Genomic DNA, 17,348 nt, shown 5'->3' with positions numbered 1-17,348 from the left:
GGTAGGGGAAGGGAGAGGAAGGTGGGGGGGAGGCAGAGGGAACAGGGAAAGCCATCGGGGCTCCCCTAGGGCTCGGCGTGCGCAAGGTGCACAAGTGTGCACCTCCTTGTGTGCGCTGACCCCGGATTTTATAACATGCACGTGGCTGCGCACGCATGTTATAAAATCAGGCATAGATTTGGGTGCGCCGGGTTGCACGCATAAATCTATGCCTGCGCGTAGGTCTTAAAATCCGGCCCTAATTGTAACAGGTCTGAAATTTCATTTTTGAGTTCTTTCAGAACCCTGGAATGTATCACCCTTGAGAACTGTCTATGAAACAGGTATCTCCCCTAAATCCTCTTCAGTAAACACAGAAGCAGAGAATTAATTTAGTCTTTCCATGATGGCCTTATCTTCCTTAATTGCCCTTTTAACCCCTCTATCATCTAATGGTCCAACCAACTCCCTTTCAGGCTTTCTGCTTCGGATATATTTAAACAAGTTTTTATTATGAGCAGGGCCGGTGCAAGGATAGTAGGTGCGACTTCTGCCTTGCGCCCGCACCCCCTTTGCACCGCCCCCACCCTGATTATGAGTTTTTGCCTCTATGGACAACTTCTTTTCAAATTCTCTCTTAGCCTGTCTTATCAATGTCTTACATTTAACTTGCCAATGCTTATGCTTTGCTTTATTTTCTTCTGATGGATCCTTCTTCCAATTTTTGAATGAATATCTTTTGGCTAAAATAGCCTCTTTCACTTCGCTTTTTAACCATGCTGGCAATCATTTGGCCTTCCTATCATGGATAACTTTAAACAATTATATTCAGTTATCCAGATAACTTTAGCCAGATAATGTATCCACTAAATGACCTACTGAATATTGGCCTCCAAACCTTCCCCATCAGAGAGCTACCTCAAGGCATTTAAATGTGTAATCTATTGTAAGTATTGTGCACTTACAGTCATCTGGCTCTTGTCCACAAAGGGCTGTAACCAGTATCGTGTATATGGCACTTAAGATCACCTCATTTACTCTTTCCCAATGACGCCATTGTTTGAAAGTGTGCTGTGGGAAGGAGCTGGTTGCAGCTGAAGAAAAGAAATGAATCCCCTGAAGAAGGCGATAGTTAGTAAACGCCAAAACATTGTCAATGTTGGGAGTTGCACAGCGTGTGTAATGTGGAAGGCAGCACTGAGAGAGAGAAACTGTGTTTTGGGATTTGAACAGCATGTAAAACGCGGTGGACAGTATTTATCATAAGGAGGAAACAGTGGACTAACAATCAAGTACAGCAGATGAAAGATTGGAACACCGCGGTGTCGGGAAAAATTCAAGATAAGTGGTTTATAAGTGATTTGAAAATTCATGTACTTTTTACAAGGGTTTTTAAAGTTGGTGACCCACAATGCATGATTGAAGCAATTTAAAAAATAAATAAATAAATAAAAACATTGGGAAAGGTAAATGAGGTGATCTTAAGTGCCATATGCACGATACTGGTTGCAGCCCTTTGTGGGCAAGAGCCAGACGACTGTAAGTGCACATTATTTTCTGATACGATTTCCCTAAGAATATATTATTGAAATGACTTTAGTGTAAAAGATTAGATTCCTCATAAGTGTTGATTTATTTTGTATAGTTATACAGTGAGGACTTAGTAGCCTGCATACAGAAACTATTTTAATCTATTGTAAGCACATAGTTACTTAGCATAGCTTCAAACTGAGAGCAAAAAGGAGAAAAGAGAAAAAAGGAAACAAAAAATTAGGTACTTTCCTACACTAAACATACAGTAACTCTATCTAAAAATTATTACAAGTAACTATGCAACAGTTTGGTGCGAAGTGCAACTAAAGTCTATTCACCAATATCCAGAATTTGGTGTTGAATTTCTATTACAGCCAAAAAGAAACACAGATCCTGAACAAAAAAGAAAAAGCAGTTTACCCAAAGTCACAACTTGAATAAGCACAAAAAGGAAAAGGAAAACGTTTCTTATTAGGATCACCTTATCCTGGAATACTCAGGTCCATTGGATCCAGTCACAAAAACGGAAAAGGTATTTATTATAATCAGGTCAATCTCTAGCATTCGGATCAGTAGAAACGAATCATTTGTCTACACATCACATCCTTAATACCAGCAGTAGCAACCTGGACTCAAATTGAAACTTCCTGAAAAGTCCATTCTCTCCATTCAGGATCTGACTAATAAACTTTTTCACTGCAGATGCTATTTCAAAGATTTTTTTTATTTATCCTTATGCCGGATTCTCAGTTTTGCCAGATATTGAAGTGCAAATCTAATATTATTCTTTGCTAATTTAGAGCAAATTGCTACAAACTCTTTCTGCGGACTGGAAACCCAGTTAGAGGAGTCTTGAAAAATCAAAACTTTGTTTCCATGACAGGAAAATATTCTTCTTTTGTCAGTAAACTTGCAGAATAATAGCTTTATGTGCATAGTTTAAGAGCTTGCTCTTACCACTCTTGGTTGTGATTGCACAGAAGTTTTGGCATCCAAATGATGAGCCTTCTCAAAACTATCTTCCTGTGCATACCTTTTAAATCCAGTTCATGCAAGAGCCAGGCTCTGACAAATTCAGTGGTTCATGAGTTATCTCCACAAGATGCAAATTTCCTTGGCAAGGCCTGTTCTCCAAATCATCACTTTTCTCATCTTTCTCACCCACTTCTTTTTCTAAAGCTTTTACTTTGCCTTTCAACATTTTAATGTCCTTCTCTGTGGTTCTGCTACTTCCATACATTTCCCAGTCTCCTTTTTTGTATTTTTCAATTCATTCATTTGGTCATGCATCTTTTTAAACTTGCTGTCTAAGGCTGTGACTTTGTATTTCTGTGATATTAAGTCGGAGGATGTACAGAAAAGCAGTATTTTCTGCTTTTCTGAACACTTTTTCTGAGTGCAAAATGTGTGGATCGAGCACACATTTTTTTTTTTCTGTATCTGGGGCAAATGACTAATCGCTCATCAACATGCATTTGCATGTGATAAGCACTATTAGTTTCGGGGGGGAAGGGGTGAGTTGGACATGCATTTTGGATGCGCTAAACCCCTTATTGTATAAGGTGTAGTGGACGTGCATCCAACCACAGATAAAACAGTGCACTCAGCTGCACACGCTTTACTATATCGGCCCGAGTGTGTGCATATTTATACCTGTCTTGTTAGCTGTGGATTTTGTTCTTGTTTTATGCTTATACTCATTTATGTACACCACTTGGATTTATTACCATGGGGATGGTTTATAAATTTAAGTTATGAATAAATAACGGTAACACAGTACTGGGTATGTTAGCAGGAGTGATACATATAAAATATATGACGGTTTATTGTTGGAATACTGTGTCCAGTTTTGACCCCAAAACTTCCAGAACTATGTGGAGAAATTGAGGACTATTAATGGAAGATCTGTAAAATAGAGACTTAGAAAATATAATCAATGAGGATCAGTTGAGGAACTAGGTACTTTAGGATGGACGAAGGTGTGACTTGATACCATACTTTAATTATATAAAAAGAGAAGTTGGTGAGGACAGGGATCTATTTTCCCATCTCCCCAGGATAGGACAAGAAGTAATGGGCTTATACTGCAGCAGGGAACATTAGGAAGAACTCTCTAACTGAGGGCAGTCAAGCATTGGAACAACAAGTTATCTCTGGATGTGATGGAATGTCCATCTTTGAAGGTTTTTACAAGTGGATTAGACAAACATCTACCTGGGATGGTTAGGAATAGGAACAACAAATCCTGTCTGGAAACAGGGGAATGGAATAGTTGAACTCTTGAGGTCCCTTCCTATTCTATTTTTCTATGATTCCATTTTCACCTGCAAGCCCAGGATCTCCATGGTCCACAGTAAATGTGGACAGAACCATGACATAGATTTGCTGTAGTTTGTTCTGGTAACCCATGGCAGCTCTATGAGTTCAGATCCACCATGGGGCAGATTTCTGGCAGTTTTTGAACTGTATGCTGTCATCCATGTATATACACTGTCAGTCTCTCTTCAAAGATATTCCCATTTCCCCAACACAGAATGGCAAAGCATTTTAGACAATAGGTTCCTGCACTTCACCTGATCTCACCTCTACAGCATATTTCTCCTGAGGCCTCCGTGATTAGGCAGGAGCTGACCAGTCTCTGTTGTGAGGATCATTAACTAAGTTCCAAGAACTTTGCTAGGAAAAACACATACATTTAGATCTAATGCTTCATTTGCTCAGCTGGAGCTGGCAGCAGATAGGGGAGATAGGAGGGGGGAACTGGTGTGGGGTTCTTGATCTTCCTCCACCACTGAACAGGAAAATCCTCTAAATCTAGTTTGGCAGAGTGAGACAATGACCACTGTGCTTGCAAATCAGAGACTTGTGGATGGAAAGCCTGAACTGATTTATATATCGAACATCAATCTACATACAATCCCTGCATTTTTAATTGACTAATTTTTCCAATCCATTTTCTTAGAAAAAAAAAGAGGTTGTGGAAAATAATACTTTTGTGTACGCTGTGCATGGGATGAAGGAATACGTGGATGGGGAATGGGCGGAGGACGGAGGGTAGAGAGGGGCTAGATGTACTAGGAATCAGATCAGTGGAGTCAGCAGCTATAAACTCAGTTCTAGGAATTGCTGTGGCAAGGCCCAGAGGAAGTTTCCAAGAATTCTTTGCTCAGTGCTGAGCACAATCAAAGAGAGCAGTCTGTGGCCTAAAACTCTGGGGGATGGCAGGGGAGCAAAAGGGAAGTGCAGAGGAGAAGGAGGAAGGGAAAGCGAGAAAGGTAAGAGGTTTGCTGGAGGGAGGGGGCAGGGAGACAGTAGAAAGGAGATAAAGAGACCTCGCTGTAGTTTGCTTTTTCAGTACTAACAGAACTCTGTGAGGTTTTATACTCTTTAATTTGGGTAAAGTTTATATAAAGGATAAAAGCTGAGGTGTAGTAGCAAGATCTAGATTTTCCATGCCCCTAGGCAATGTGTGCTACTGTCTCCCTCCCTTAGAAGATTAAACATAGCCTGTGGTGGGTGCCCATAGCAGGGTCTTGCATTTGGTCTGGAGAGACTGGGATTCTAAAGAAATTGCCAGGACTTTGGGCTAAAATCAGAAAACTCCAGGTCCTGCGGAAGAAGCGGACCCTGAAAGAAGTCATCTGGGCGCAGCCAGGAAGAGATCTGTCAGGCCTGCTGCGCCACTGGAAGAAGGAGAAGGAGTTTGGGACCCACCCACTGGAAGGAAGAAAGAGGAGATACGTCAGGCCTTGTGGCCGCAAGGAGGAGTGTGGGCCTCTGCAAGAGAAGGGAAGAAGAGATCTGTTGGGCCTCTGCAGGGGAAGACGCTGGAGGATATCTGTTGGTCCCGCAGGCATGGAAGCGATGGCCGCTGTCATCGGTGGGTTTGGGGCAAGAGAATAAGAGCGCATGAGTGTGAATGAGAGAGCGTGAGTGAGTGTGTGTGTGGGAGAGGGAGAGAAGTAAGAGTTCCCAGGTATGCCCACTCTGCGTCTCAGCCTCTGCCTCAGAGGCCGAAGATGGGCCTGACAGTGCCCATAGCTGCTCTGGCCTTGCGCAGACCCCTGGGACTGTGAAATCTTACTGACCTCAAGGGGATGTTTATTGGACCATTTATTGGGGCAGGGGACTTGAGTGCAGATCCACTGCAACCCTCTGCCTTTCCCAAAATTTTGCTGCAGTACACAAAAGGCCAAGTGGACTTTGTGGAAGTCCAGGCTTGGGTATATTAGAAAGAGAGACGCAGACAGGAGCCATGCCATTGAGTTTGTCATATAAATTTGTAGTGGTTAGAACTAACTGCAAATTTTTTACATTTTGTGTCCTGGTAGAATTCAGCATGCCGTGACTAGGCATCCCCTTTCCCTGTACCAATGAATCTTTATGTTAGCTGAAGGCTGTATTTCTCAACCCTGTCCTGGAGGCACACTTAACCAGCCCACTTTTCAGGACAGCCCTAATGAATATGCATGAGATAGAATTGCATACACTGGAGACTTTGGGAGTAATTTTCAAAAGGAGTTACATGCGTAAATGTAGCTACTATTGTAGCAATTTTCAAAAGCTATTTACTCGAGTAAAGTGCACTTACTTGAGTAAATCCTATGGACAATTCAATGGCATATATTGTAGCAATTTTGAAAAGCCCACTTACTTGAGTAAAGTGTATTTACTCAAGCAAAAAACAGTTTTGCTCGAGTAAATGCTTTTGAAAATCTGGCTCCTAGTGAATACAAACCTATCTCATACATATTTATCATGGCTATGCTGAAATCCAGGGCTGGCTTGGTGGATCAGTGGTAAGTGCTAGGCATGGCCATGCAGAGGACCTGGGTTTGATTCTAAGGCCAGGTCTTCTCCTCCCTGGGCTGGTTGGGGCTCGGGATGCTGCAGAAGCAGCGTTCACAACCCCTAGCAGGAGGGAATTTTAGCCATTGCTAGAGACCAGACTTAGGGTCCCTGTTAAACAGATTCCAGAGGGAGCTTGGGTTTGTGCTTTCTGGCTGAGGACTGTCAGCATGATGGTTAGACTGAGTTTGGGAGGGAGATAGAAAAATAGCAGAAAATCCTTAGGTAGTTGCAAATGAAGGGTCATGGAGCTGTAGCCCATCAGAGCAGATGGGCTACATCTCAACCCAGTCCTCAGGTCATACCCAGGCAATCTGGTTTTCAGGATATTTGCAATGAATATGCATGAGATAGATTTGCATGCATTGCCGCTATTGTATGCAAATCTATCTCATGCATATTCATTGTGGATATCCGGAAAACTAGAATGGTTGGGCGTGTCCCAAGAAGAGGACTGGGTTGAGAAACCCTGCAAAAGAGTCTGGTTCTGATTTAGTGGGAAGTCCCAAAGGAGTAAGAAGCAATGCAGGAAAGTCGTCATTCAATATGTGATCACCATAAGTCTTCAGTGAAGTCAGCAGCAGGATCTTTGTTATGTCTGTTGGTTGCAGATGGCTGTGACTGTGCTTACTTACATTCTGCACTGTTTGCCAGTCCTCGGGTCTGCTTGTGGCACAGGCCAATCTCTACTGCCGTGGTCCCCATGGCTCCTCGTGGCAGCTGAGATGCCACCGCCAGCTATGTCATCTCAGGGCCTTCCTAGGCATGCATGTGCATCACTGGGCCCTCCTTTGAAGCCTCTTTGGTGGGAACCTTGGGGGCGTACCTGCTTGAAGATGTCATCAGGTCATGGTGCTTAAGCTCCACCTTTGCCCTCAGCTAGTGACTTGGCAACAAGTTCCGTACGTCTCTGCTAGCTCCTGTTCTGTGTTCCTGTGGCTTCGCTATTGGACTCCGTTGGTACCAGCTCCTCGGGGGCCAGTGGGCACTCTCACATGGACTTTGTCTCCTGGCCTCCCCCGCTCCTCGGGCTGGCCCTGCGCTTCCTGAAGTCCTACTCTGCAAGGCTCCCCGATCCTCAGGGCTGCTCCCTGGAACACCCTTACCACTTGGGAGTTTACTCTAGCGCTTCCCCGCTCCTCGGGGTTGTGCCTACGTGCTGTGTTGGATTGTCAGCGCTTCCCCGCTCCGCGGAGCTGCGTCCTCCTACTTCTCAAGAGACTCTCAGCATCATCCCGCTCCTCGGGACAGTGTCCTTGTGCTTTACTGTGACTGTCCGCGCCTCCCCGCTCCTCTGGGTCGTGCTTACGTGATACTGGACTACCAGCACTTCTCTGCTCCTCGGGGCTGTCTTCTCTATCATACAGAGACTGTTTGTGTTCCTGCTCCTCAGGTTCTATCTACTTCATCATCGGAGACCGGACTTGGGCTTCCCTGCTCATGGGTTAGCCTGTGTCACTACAGCTGCAACTTCCTTACTCTGCTCCTTGGGGGTGTCTCTCCACTATCCCTCTTGCACACCAGTCTCAAGCCTCCCACTCTACGACCAGCCTGGCACCTTCCCCTTTGGGGGATTCAATCAAGGTATTATCGTCAGCCTGCTTGTCTATTGGGGAATTCCTCCTGACTCCTCGGGACCCCTCCTCAGTCTTACCCAGAGCTCCCTGCCGTGCCTGACCTCGCCTCCCGATGGTGTGGGCCTGTGGGGCGCCTCCCCACAGGTTGTAACAACTCATACCTCGGGCCAAGGGTCCACAAACCATAACAATCTTTTTTTCAAATGCCTATTTGTTTTGAAATTTTGGTATTGTGTGGAGGAGGAGGGGATATCCCTTACAGAGAGTATACAGGGCTAGGGCACAGTTTTTGGATTTGTCAGAGGAGCAAGTCATATGCAGGTTGAGATTCAACAAGGAAATCATATTGTACCTTTGCCAGCAGTTAGAACCGAATCTGAAGCCTATCACCCATGCACATCAAGGTCACTACCACCTTGGCATTTTTGGCTCCCCGATCCTCTAGGGGTCCCCGATCCTCTAGGGGTCACAGAAAACACCCCACCTTATATCCTTCTCTCAGAGCAGACATCATCAACAGTAAATCATGACTGATTTCTAGAAAAGAGCACGCTTCCCCTGTCTTGGGTCTATCAATTGTACTTGCATCCCTATAGGGCACCAGGGGCAGACAACCTTCTGCAACCGCAATTGCTTCCACTCCCTCAATATGGGATCTGTGATGCCAAGGGCATCATCTTGGATATCGTCTCCAGGTTTCCAGGATCCACAATGCCTGCATCCTCTCGCAGTCAGGAATTCATAACCATTTCCAGGAAGGCCACATCACTGGGGGTGGGCTTCTAGGTAGGAATGCATTTATAACTATCACTACACACCAACTAACCCCTTCCTATTGTCTCCCTCATATCTAGGTGAACTGACAGGTTTGGCCCAGGAGGATCACTCTAGCTCTTTTCTGTGAACTATCCAGCTGCCCAACCCAAAGGCATATCTAACTGCTATCCTTTGCCTTTTCCCTACAGGCGATAGAGGATATATATTCAAAACCTGGCTCACAATCCCACTGGCTAACCCACAGACCTCTGCAGATGTTTGTTATGACAGGGCCTGCCAGCAGACCAGGGCAGTCATCGTGAGAACCTTTGGCCTATTCAAAACACATTTTTATTGTTTGGACAGATCTGGGGGATACCTTCTCTACAATCCAGCTAAGGTCTCTGAGATCTTTCTAACCTGCTATATGCTTTATAACTATGCCAAACCCCAAGGTGTGCCTCCTCCAGAGGATCATCTGTATGACGAGGAGGAGGAGACATATGACCTGAATCAGGAGGAATTGCAGAAGATACATCACCAGAGTCAATGATGGGCTGTAGAGGAAAGGAACACTCTGAAACAAAGACATTTTCAAAGGTGAGCATGCATTTATTTACATAATGTGCTCAATGTGATGGCTAATTTATTAAATCAATTTAGGGCTTCCTTGGCTACCCTCTTTTTCAGTATGGGGGAAGCTCTGGTGCCTTGGAATGTCCAGTTCTGGCAATCCTCCGCAGCTGTGTCCTGTCACAGCTGATACTGCTCTCAGAGGGCATGGGTCTGGTAGCAGTGGCCCATCAACATAGATGCTGGAGGGACCTGCAGGGCTCTGTCAGTCGAGGGGATAGACTGGTAGCTGTGGTGGGCATTTCCTCCTCAGCCACCTGTTCCTTCGGGGAGGTGGGAGCATCTCTTTCTGGTACTGGCAGTGGTGGTGGTGGCATAAGTGGAGGTAGTATCATGATGGGTGGTGGTGATCGCTGCTTCAGGTGAACTGTCAACTGTGCACGGTGAGTTCAAGTCTGGGGAGGGGGCATCCAGCCTGATGATGCAGAAAAGGCTGGTGGTGGCTGCATTCAGTAGGGCATCATGTAAGAGTGAGCTGGTGAGGGCTGCGACTGTCAGGGAGCTATTCTCTGCAGCATCTCCTTCCACATTGCAGTCTGGACCTGCATTTCTTGATGAATGCCCCATAGTTCCTGCTGCATGCCCTGCATCTCTTCCCTCACAATATCCCTGAGGCCTTGCAATCTCCTCCATCTCTCGAGAATTGATATCAACGATGCACCTCTCGGCAGGAGTGGTCTGCACTTCCTCTTCTCTAGAAGAGATGAGTTACCCTCTTGCTGACTATCTGCAAGTTGCCTGAGATCAAGTGAAGGGAAAGAGTAGTGATCAGCTGGGTCTCCTCCTCTTCCTCCTCCATCTCCATCACAGGCTATTGATGCTCTTCTGTGGGTTCATCTTCTGCCTCAGCATCCTCCTCTGGGCTAGAAGGTAGCACCTGTGAGCACTGCCTTGTCCCTCGGAGGCCACTTGATCCTGGGTCATCAGAGTCATTGTCAGGCTGCTCCCCTGCAAAATGGAAAGTTGTACATAATTTAAATATACATGGTATGTAGGTATTTTTATTCACACTCACATGATCTTCCTTTCTGCCTAATAGAATAGCTCCATGATCCCTAATATAGTACCTCTTGCTACACTACAAACTGTATAGAAAGCATTCCTATGGTACAGATATACGTAGATCCTGGAAACACTTCTTATGTACTAAAATGCAAAGCCAGAGAGAGGGCCTACTACATGGTATGGATCTTGAAAAGGATTGCTTACAGGTTCCTAGATGTTGAGAACAGGAAGATCCAGTCCTTGAATTTAGCCATAGCATTCTAGGACTAGTAATTTTGACTCTCATAATGCTGTCCCTTAGAAAAACTAGACTACAAGTCCCTGCATGCCTTGCGGTAAAGCATGGATTGGATCAACCAGTTTAGAAAATCTGGAGCCAGATGGCAATTGAACTCATGAATGCTCAGCTATCTGCACTGTAGACCAAATTATTTTTGAAGCACGTAACATTTCTGTATGTAAGGGGCTGGCCATTTGTGTCCCCTTAAAAGATTTCTCAGCCACTTACTAACATCCTATATGTGCCTTTAGCTGGTCTGAGTACCCTCAGTAGGACAGAGGTTTCCATCAGACCTAGCCTATCAGCTGTAAGCATAATGGCTGTTGGCAGTAGAGGTGCTGCACTAACCCTTTGGGTGGGGTGTTCCCTGAGTGTCAGTATAGGGATGGTATCTTTACAACGGAGGCTCAGGGGAGGGTAGAGGAGAAGCTGTGTAGGTGAGGACTTATGGGAAGTATGAGAGATGAGAGAAAGAGGGTCCAAAATGCAGAGTAGTATAAAGGGAGTTACTACAAGTAGGGCATCCTGCCCGGGAATGGTCACCAGGGTCTAAGTCTGATTCTGCTACAAGTTACCTTAGACTGTAAGGAGCGTGAACATGACATTGGAGATAAAGATTACAGCTATGTTTCATCTACTGCAAGAGGGGGCTCAGGATAGAAGTGTAATGGATCTGAAGGTGACAGGAAAGTGGGGTCTTGTAGTTTCTGTATACATACAGAAAACGTTCCTGGTTAGACATTCATTTCCAAGCCATTAATCAATAAAGCTTCTAGCATACCATAGCTGTGCAGAGTGCATTATTGGAGAGTTCAACTAAGGAACTGGAAAAGTCTCAGTGCTTACAAGTGCATAATTACTAATCCAATACTCAGCTTTTTAACCTGTCCAGAAACATTGGGAGGTCAGGAGACCTAGGGTGCTCGTTGGCCTCCCTATATGCCCAAGTGTCCAGGACCTTCATTGGACAAGGGCAATGTGGTGTCGTTCCATACACATATGATATCTGACTTTTCTATATAAAATGCTCACCTTGCTTGCCTGCAGGTTATGAGGTGTCTAATAGGCCAACCTCTCCCATAGCTGTATCCAAAATGGTGCTCAGCACCATCCATTCAACTATGGTGAAGGTGTCCTGGCTGGCCCCTCAGCTCTCATCCTGGCCTGCTTCTGTTTGACGAGATGTCAGAGGTCCTGCCACTTGTGGCTCAGGTCTTTCACACTATAGATATTATGAAAGACCGCATTCAGCCTATGACAGATCTTTTCCCACATCATCTCCTTCTTGTATGAGCCCACTCTCCTGGAGAGGAGGCCAAAAGAGCAGATGCTGGCCCTTCATGACCTGATGAACAAGAAGGTCCAATTCCTTTATGGGAAGCTGGGCTTTCTCACTAGAACTCCACTCCATCAGGACATGGTGCAAGTATAAAGTTATGTACTGGGAGCAAGCCCTTTATCCCCGCATAGACACATAAATTGAACGTTTTTGCACATGTAGAGGGGCAGGATATATGCAAGTACATTTTACATGAAATAGCAAATATACGTGGGTTTGTTATTACTAGCATAAATACATGTATCATACACATGTATATTTTCTTTAAACCTGTGGCATACCTGTATTTTGAGATAACAGCTGGATGCATCTGCTCTGGGACTTTAGGGTCTGATCAGGTGTTTCTCCCTAGAGTTTGCAATGTGGGAAAAACCTGGGCCAGACTGCCTGTCCTTGAAGCCATGGAGCCTTCTGCTATTCCATCTACACAAATATATATTGGATGTTAGAAAATCATGGTATGTGTGGATGAATACTTAATCATCAGGATCCTGGATGATTTATATTTGAGGAGAGTGAACATGACATTAGAGATAAAGATTGCAGTTAGCTTTCATCTACTGGTGGGGAGGGGGATAAAGGTTAGGTTTAATAAAGTTTTTCTCTGCATAAGAAACAGCACCCTTTTTTCCCCCCATCTATTTTTTAGTAATTTCTATGTGTGCTGTGTCTTACAATATATCAGGCCAATAGTTTCTAAAGGGTCTCTGTAGCTTACTTACCTTACCAACCTTTTGGCCTGTGATACAGCCAATGAAAAATAACAGGTCTGAACCAGCTTCACGTGCTAGACAAACTCTGATTGGCTGGAATATGTTTGGTGTGAGAGTGTTTATAAATTACTGGTGGTGAAGGTGGGTGAGGGGGCAAGGTCAGAGAAACACCAAGAAGTCTCTGATAGCTCACAGCTGGTAGCTTTTGTGTGAGAATACTCAATTAGCAAATGATTCTTGATGTTTATTCGAACACAGAGAGCAACACAGTCTTTTTGCTGGCAGATCTGCATTTGAAGGTCGGTCTTGGAAAGATATACACATGGTTAATTCCATGCAGGATTTGGCAGATGGAACCAAGGAGCTTTCTGGAAAGAAGCAAAGCCCTACCAGCAAGGATAGCCAGTGTGAGCATGGAGAGGGGGTAGGCTTGTTGCAGCTACATTTCTCAGACACCTTTATTAAGGCTGTTAGGCCATCATTCTCTGTAATAAATGAAAGATAGCTTTTTTTTTCAATGACATCTGAAGCCTATGGGATATCGAGGTTACTCAGTAGACGTTTCAATAGCAGCCTGCTTCAGGCGAATACAGCTCCTGCTGGACCATGTAAACTTTTCTCTGTTGTAAAGTGTACTAATTCAGAAAGGGCTGCCTTATGTGTGCTCCTTATCTCCCTATGATGTGATTTTAGTAAAGGGGATACATACATACATGTAACTTTATACACTAAACCCTTGGGTAACTAAATATGTATATTAAACTTGATCTTATTCCAAATGTATGCAAATAGAACTCATGAGAATATGCTGAAAACCTGACTGACTGTGGGGCACATATGATAACCAATCAATTAGCTAGACTGCTCCTCTATTGATCCTCCAGGTTATCCTTCATAGCCATCTTCTTGCAAACTTCTGCAAGAGAGAGCAGGAGTTCTCCACCAGACACCATCCCTGCCGGCACATCTCTCCACATCATCAGGGGCAACAGAACTGCACTGCTGTGCTCTGCACTACCCGGAGGATCTAGAATTGCTGATGAACCCGAGATAAGTAAGGTCTCCAAATTGGACCATGCATTTACTTGTGGTCAATGACACTGCACCGAGTGAATGAACCATAGTTTGTGCAAGAAGCTCATCTATCTTTGTCTGCCAGATAAGACACTCCCCTGAGGGAGCTGGAGGAGCCCTGCAGACCTTGCCTTTCTTCTTAACCATAGTGGCTAAGCAAGAAAAGAGGAAAAAAATCAAGCAAACTAGAGAGAGCTCAAATTTGTCCTCACATTAAGCTGTTATCCAGAATATTAAAGATCTTGTGGTCCGCTCTGAGTTCAGTATGACTCCTCAGTTGGTTAATGGGGTTCCGGGAAGACATGCTTCTTGTGGCTGGTGTTCTTTGTGTCCTGTTTCTAAGGACACTGACAGCTTAGATATCCCACAGAAATCTTGCCATTGTCAGATTTCTTTCCACTTCACAATAGAAGGTCAATCCTCAAGTGTTGTCTATGTAATAAATTGCCCCTGTGATGGATGAACTGTGAATACACTGTCTAAGGACTGTAGAACCATGGGGTTTGAATGCTGAGAAGGATTTGTCTGTTTTTTTTAAATTAAATTATGATTTTATTATTTTTTTACTATAGTTTAATTTTGTCAGTGTTTTCATCATTTCCTTTCAGAATTTTGAGGGTTTGCATATATCAAGAAGTGATTGGCTCTGAGGATCACATGGGCTCTGAAACAGATGACATCAGCAGAATGCCTGCATGTATACTCTGTCAGCTGCTGGATTCGAGTCAGGTGATGTCCTCCATGTTTGGGACCTAATTGTTGCGGGCATTGATCCTTGGACCGAAGTGGATTTGGCACAACCTGCAGGCAGGAGCCCTGCAGGTCCCCACTGTTGGCTGGTTGAACTGGCTGTGGCAGAGGCCCAACTGGAGCTTCACCTATACCAGCCCTCGTTCCCCTTAGGTTGAGCTCTCAGGTGCTGGGGCCAGCAGGATTTAGGCATGGGCCTCTGTTGACAAAGTGGAAATCTGTGGAGATGGGTGAGTCACAGGCCAGGGTCTGGGACAGGATAGGTACAGGCATGGTTGGAGACTAGCAGTGGTCAAGGCAGTCAGCACTCAGGCATGGTTGAGAGTCTGGCAGTGGTCAGGGTTAGGCAGAGTTCAATTGTAGTCAAGAATCAGACAGTGGTCAGTGGCAGGCAGAGTTCAGTCATAGTCAAGTGTTGAGCATGCCAGGTCAAAACTAGAGATAAGTCTGAGGGAAGATGGGATGGAAAGGCAGGCAGGGAGGCGAAGAACAGCATAGGTGGGCAGGAGAAGACACTGAAGAACTGAAGACTGATCACAGGATGAAGCTGAAGAACTGAAAAATGACCACAGGACGAAGATGAAGAACTCAGGAAAAAGACCAAGAACTGTTAAGACAATGACCAGAAACACAGGAATGAAGATCAGGAACACACTGATGCAATTAGCTCTACCAACGGTAGATGACCTGTTGCTGAGGCAAGGATGAGCTGCTGAAGTGGCCTTTTATAGGCCCATGCTAGTGATGTCATCATTGGATGTTGGTGGCCTTTTCTCACTGTGGGCCCTTTAAGAGGGGCAAAGTCAGGTGCGCGTGTGTCTTAAGAGGGCTAGGGGAGGCCGCAGTGTCGGAGGCTGGCTGAGCATGGCGGCCTGCCATGCTTCCATTCTGTGGTCTTTGCTGCAGAAGCATTATCAGTTGAGGCAGAATGCAATGGCCTGTCACGTGTCTATTTGGGAGTCTTCCCCAGCATTGGGAGAGGTTGCGTCAGCTCGCAGTTGGAGATAAGGACAGCGGTCCATGAGCCTGCCCCATGGACTGCCAAATGCAACACTAATTTGATGGTATTTTGTGACCTTGAGGGCCAGGATTGAGCTTCTACAGATCGACACTGGCTAAGTAACTTTTCTAGTTCCCCTGAGACATGCTGTTCGCTGAAAAATTGGCCAATGTTGGGACTATGGTACTGCATTAAACACTCTTGCAAAAAAGGTTGCACAAGTGTTTTTTGTACTGTGTTTGGGTACACTTTGTATTTTGTATTGTTGGACCTACAAGGATTCATTGCATATTTTGGCTCTTGTAAAATGTTTTTATAGTAGCACTCATAAAAAATTTATTGGGATAAATGATTGATTCCTTAAGCTCTGCATACTCTGATACATGCAGGGCTCTGATCCCATGTGACACAACTAAATTATATGTTTTTTTGTTAGTAGATCTGGTACCTTAACAATTTTTCTTGATTTGTTTGAAATCACCTTTATATGTTTTCTCTTTTGCCATTTTAATTTTATCATATTGTGCATCTCATTAACTTGGTACACTAGGATGCAAGTCCCACTATAATGCTTGCACTAAAATTGATGGAAAATGTGCATTGCATGCTGGTTTTAACATGTTAGTACCTAGACTCCACAATGCTTTCCCATGGATCCAAACCCTGGATAAGAAAAAGTTCATGGTATAGGTGGGCACGGTGGTTCCAACAAGCAGATTTATTTACTGGAGGAGATAGAAAATTATAAAGTATAAATCCACAACAGCATATCGCAGCAAACTCCTTTACTTAATAATAATTATTGACTTTCTGCTTTTCAGGCACTTTAAAGTGGATTATATGCAAGTACTGTAGGTATTTCCCTATCCCCCAAGAGCTTACTATCTAAGGGGGTCATTTTCAAAAGCGATCACATGCGTGTGATCACTAAATGGGGGCGGAGTCGGCCCCAGAAGAGGAGGAGTAGGGCAGCACCGGGACCGACTCTCCGGAGACAGCGCTGGCGGCAAAAGGTAAGGACCCTTATCGCCGCCAGTTTCGTGAAGAATAACTACACCTTTTATGGTGTAGTTATTTGGTGTGAAAGCCGGCAGCCAGTGCACCACAGTGGTGCGATGGCTGCCAGCTTTCGCAGGCCCGCCCCGTTACCGCCGGGGGTGTACCTGAGGCAATAGAGGATACAGTGATTTTCCCAACGTCACAAGGAGCAGCAATGGGATTTGAATCCTGGTTTCCCTAAGTTCATAGTCCACTGCTCTAACCACTAAGCTACTCCTGCATTCATTTCCATATAGAGCACAGCCCTCCAAGAAAACAATACCCAGCTCACAAGGTAGTACGCAATTGCCAACCAGTGGAGCTAGGATCCCTACTCCCTTGAGCTTAACCAGGTACAGGCATTTCTGGTATTTCCTGCAACATCCTTATTTATTTATTTATGTATTTATTACATTTAATATACTGCCTAAGCCAATTACTCACTGGGCATTCATTAAGTTTAATCCTTAATCTCCATGCATACATTGAACACTTATTCAGGCTCTTTGTTGAGGTATCTGGTGAGACTGCTGTCTGGTGAAAGGTTCTCAGTTATGATGCTTCCTCCTAGGGGCTTTGTTCATAGTACCATCAGACCTAGGAGCTAGGTGAGTAATGAGTATCAGGCATTCTCTTTGATAAAACTGCACAGAGGACTGTGGCTTCTCCATCTCTTACTGTGGAGCTCACTGAACCCTGGACCCTCCCCATATACTCACTGGGTCTCACATAATGACATCGCTACTGCTTACAGTCGAGATGTGCCCCCTGCTGTTAGTAGCCAAAGGTGACCTTCATGTAATTGGGCCACACTGAAAATAAC

General features: G+C 44.8%; 2 long non-coding RNA genes across 2 annotated transcripts; one reads left to right on the top strand and one right to left on the bottom strand.

Moving 5' to 3' along the window:
• The first annotated feature begins 1,067 nt into the window (after positions 1 to 1,067).
• Positions 1,068 to 13,852, top strand: LOC115090439. Its single transcript, XR_003856397.1, has 3 exons — positions 1,068 to 2,044; positions 8,903 to 9,293; positions 13,548 to 13,852. It is a non-coding gene; the product is annotated as an uncharacterized LOC115090439 (long non-coding RNA).
• LOC115089483 lies at positions 9,294 to 16,527 on the bottom strand. The gene is made up of 3 exons (XR_003856109.1): positions 16,116 to 16,527; positions 12,232 to 12,373; positions 9,294 to 10,274 (listed from the first exon to the last, which is right to left on the bottom strand). It is a non-coding gene; the product is annotated as an uncharacterized LOC115089483 (long non-coding RNA).
• Between the last annotated feature and the right edge of the window lie 821 nt (positions 16,528 to 17,348).

The sequence above is a fragment of the Rhinatrema bivittatum genome, chromosome 4, assembly GCF_901001135.1.
Source record: "Rhinatrema bivittatum chromosome 4, aRhiBiv1.1, whole genome shotgun sequence".
Lineage (NCBI taxonomy): Eukaryota > Metazoa > Chordata > Amphibia > Gymnophiona > Rhinatrematidae > Rhinatrema > Rhinatrema bivittatum.
This window is presented reverse-complemented; position numbering and strand designations above follow the sequence as displayed.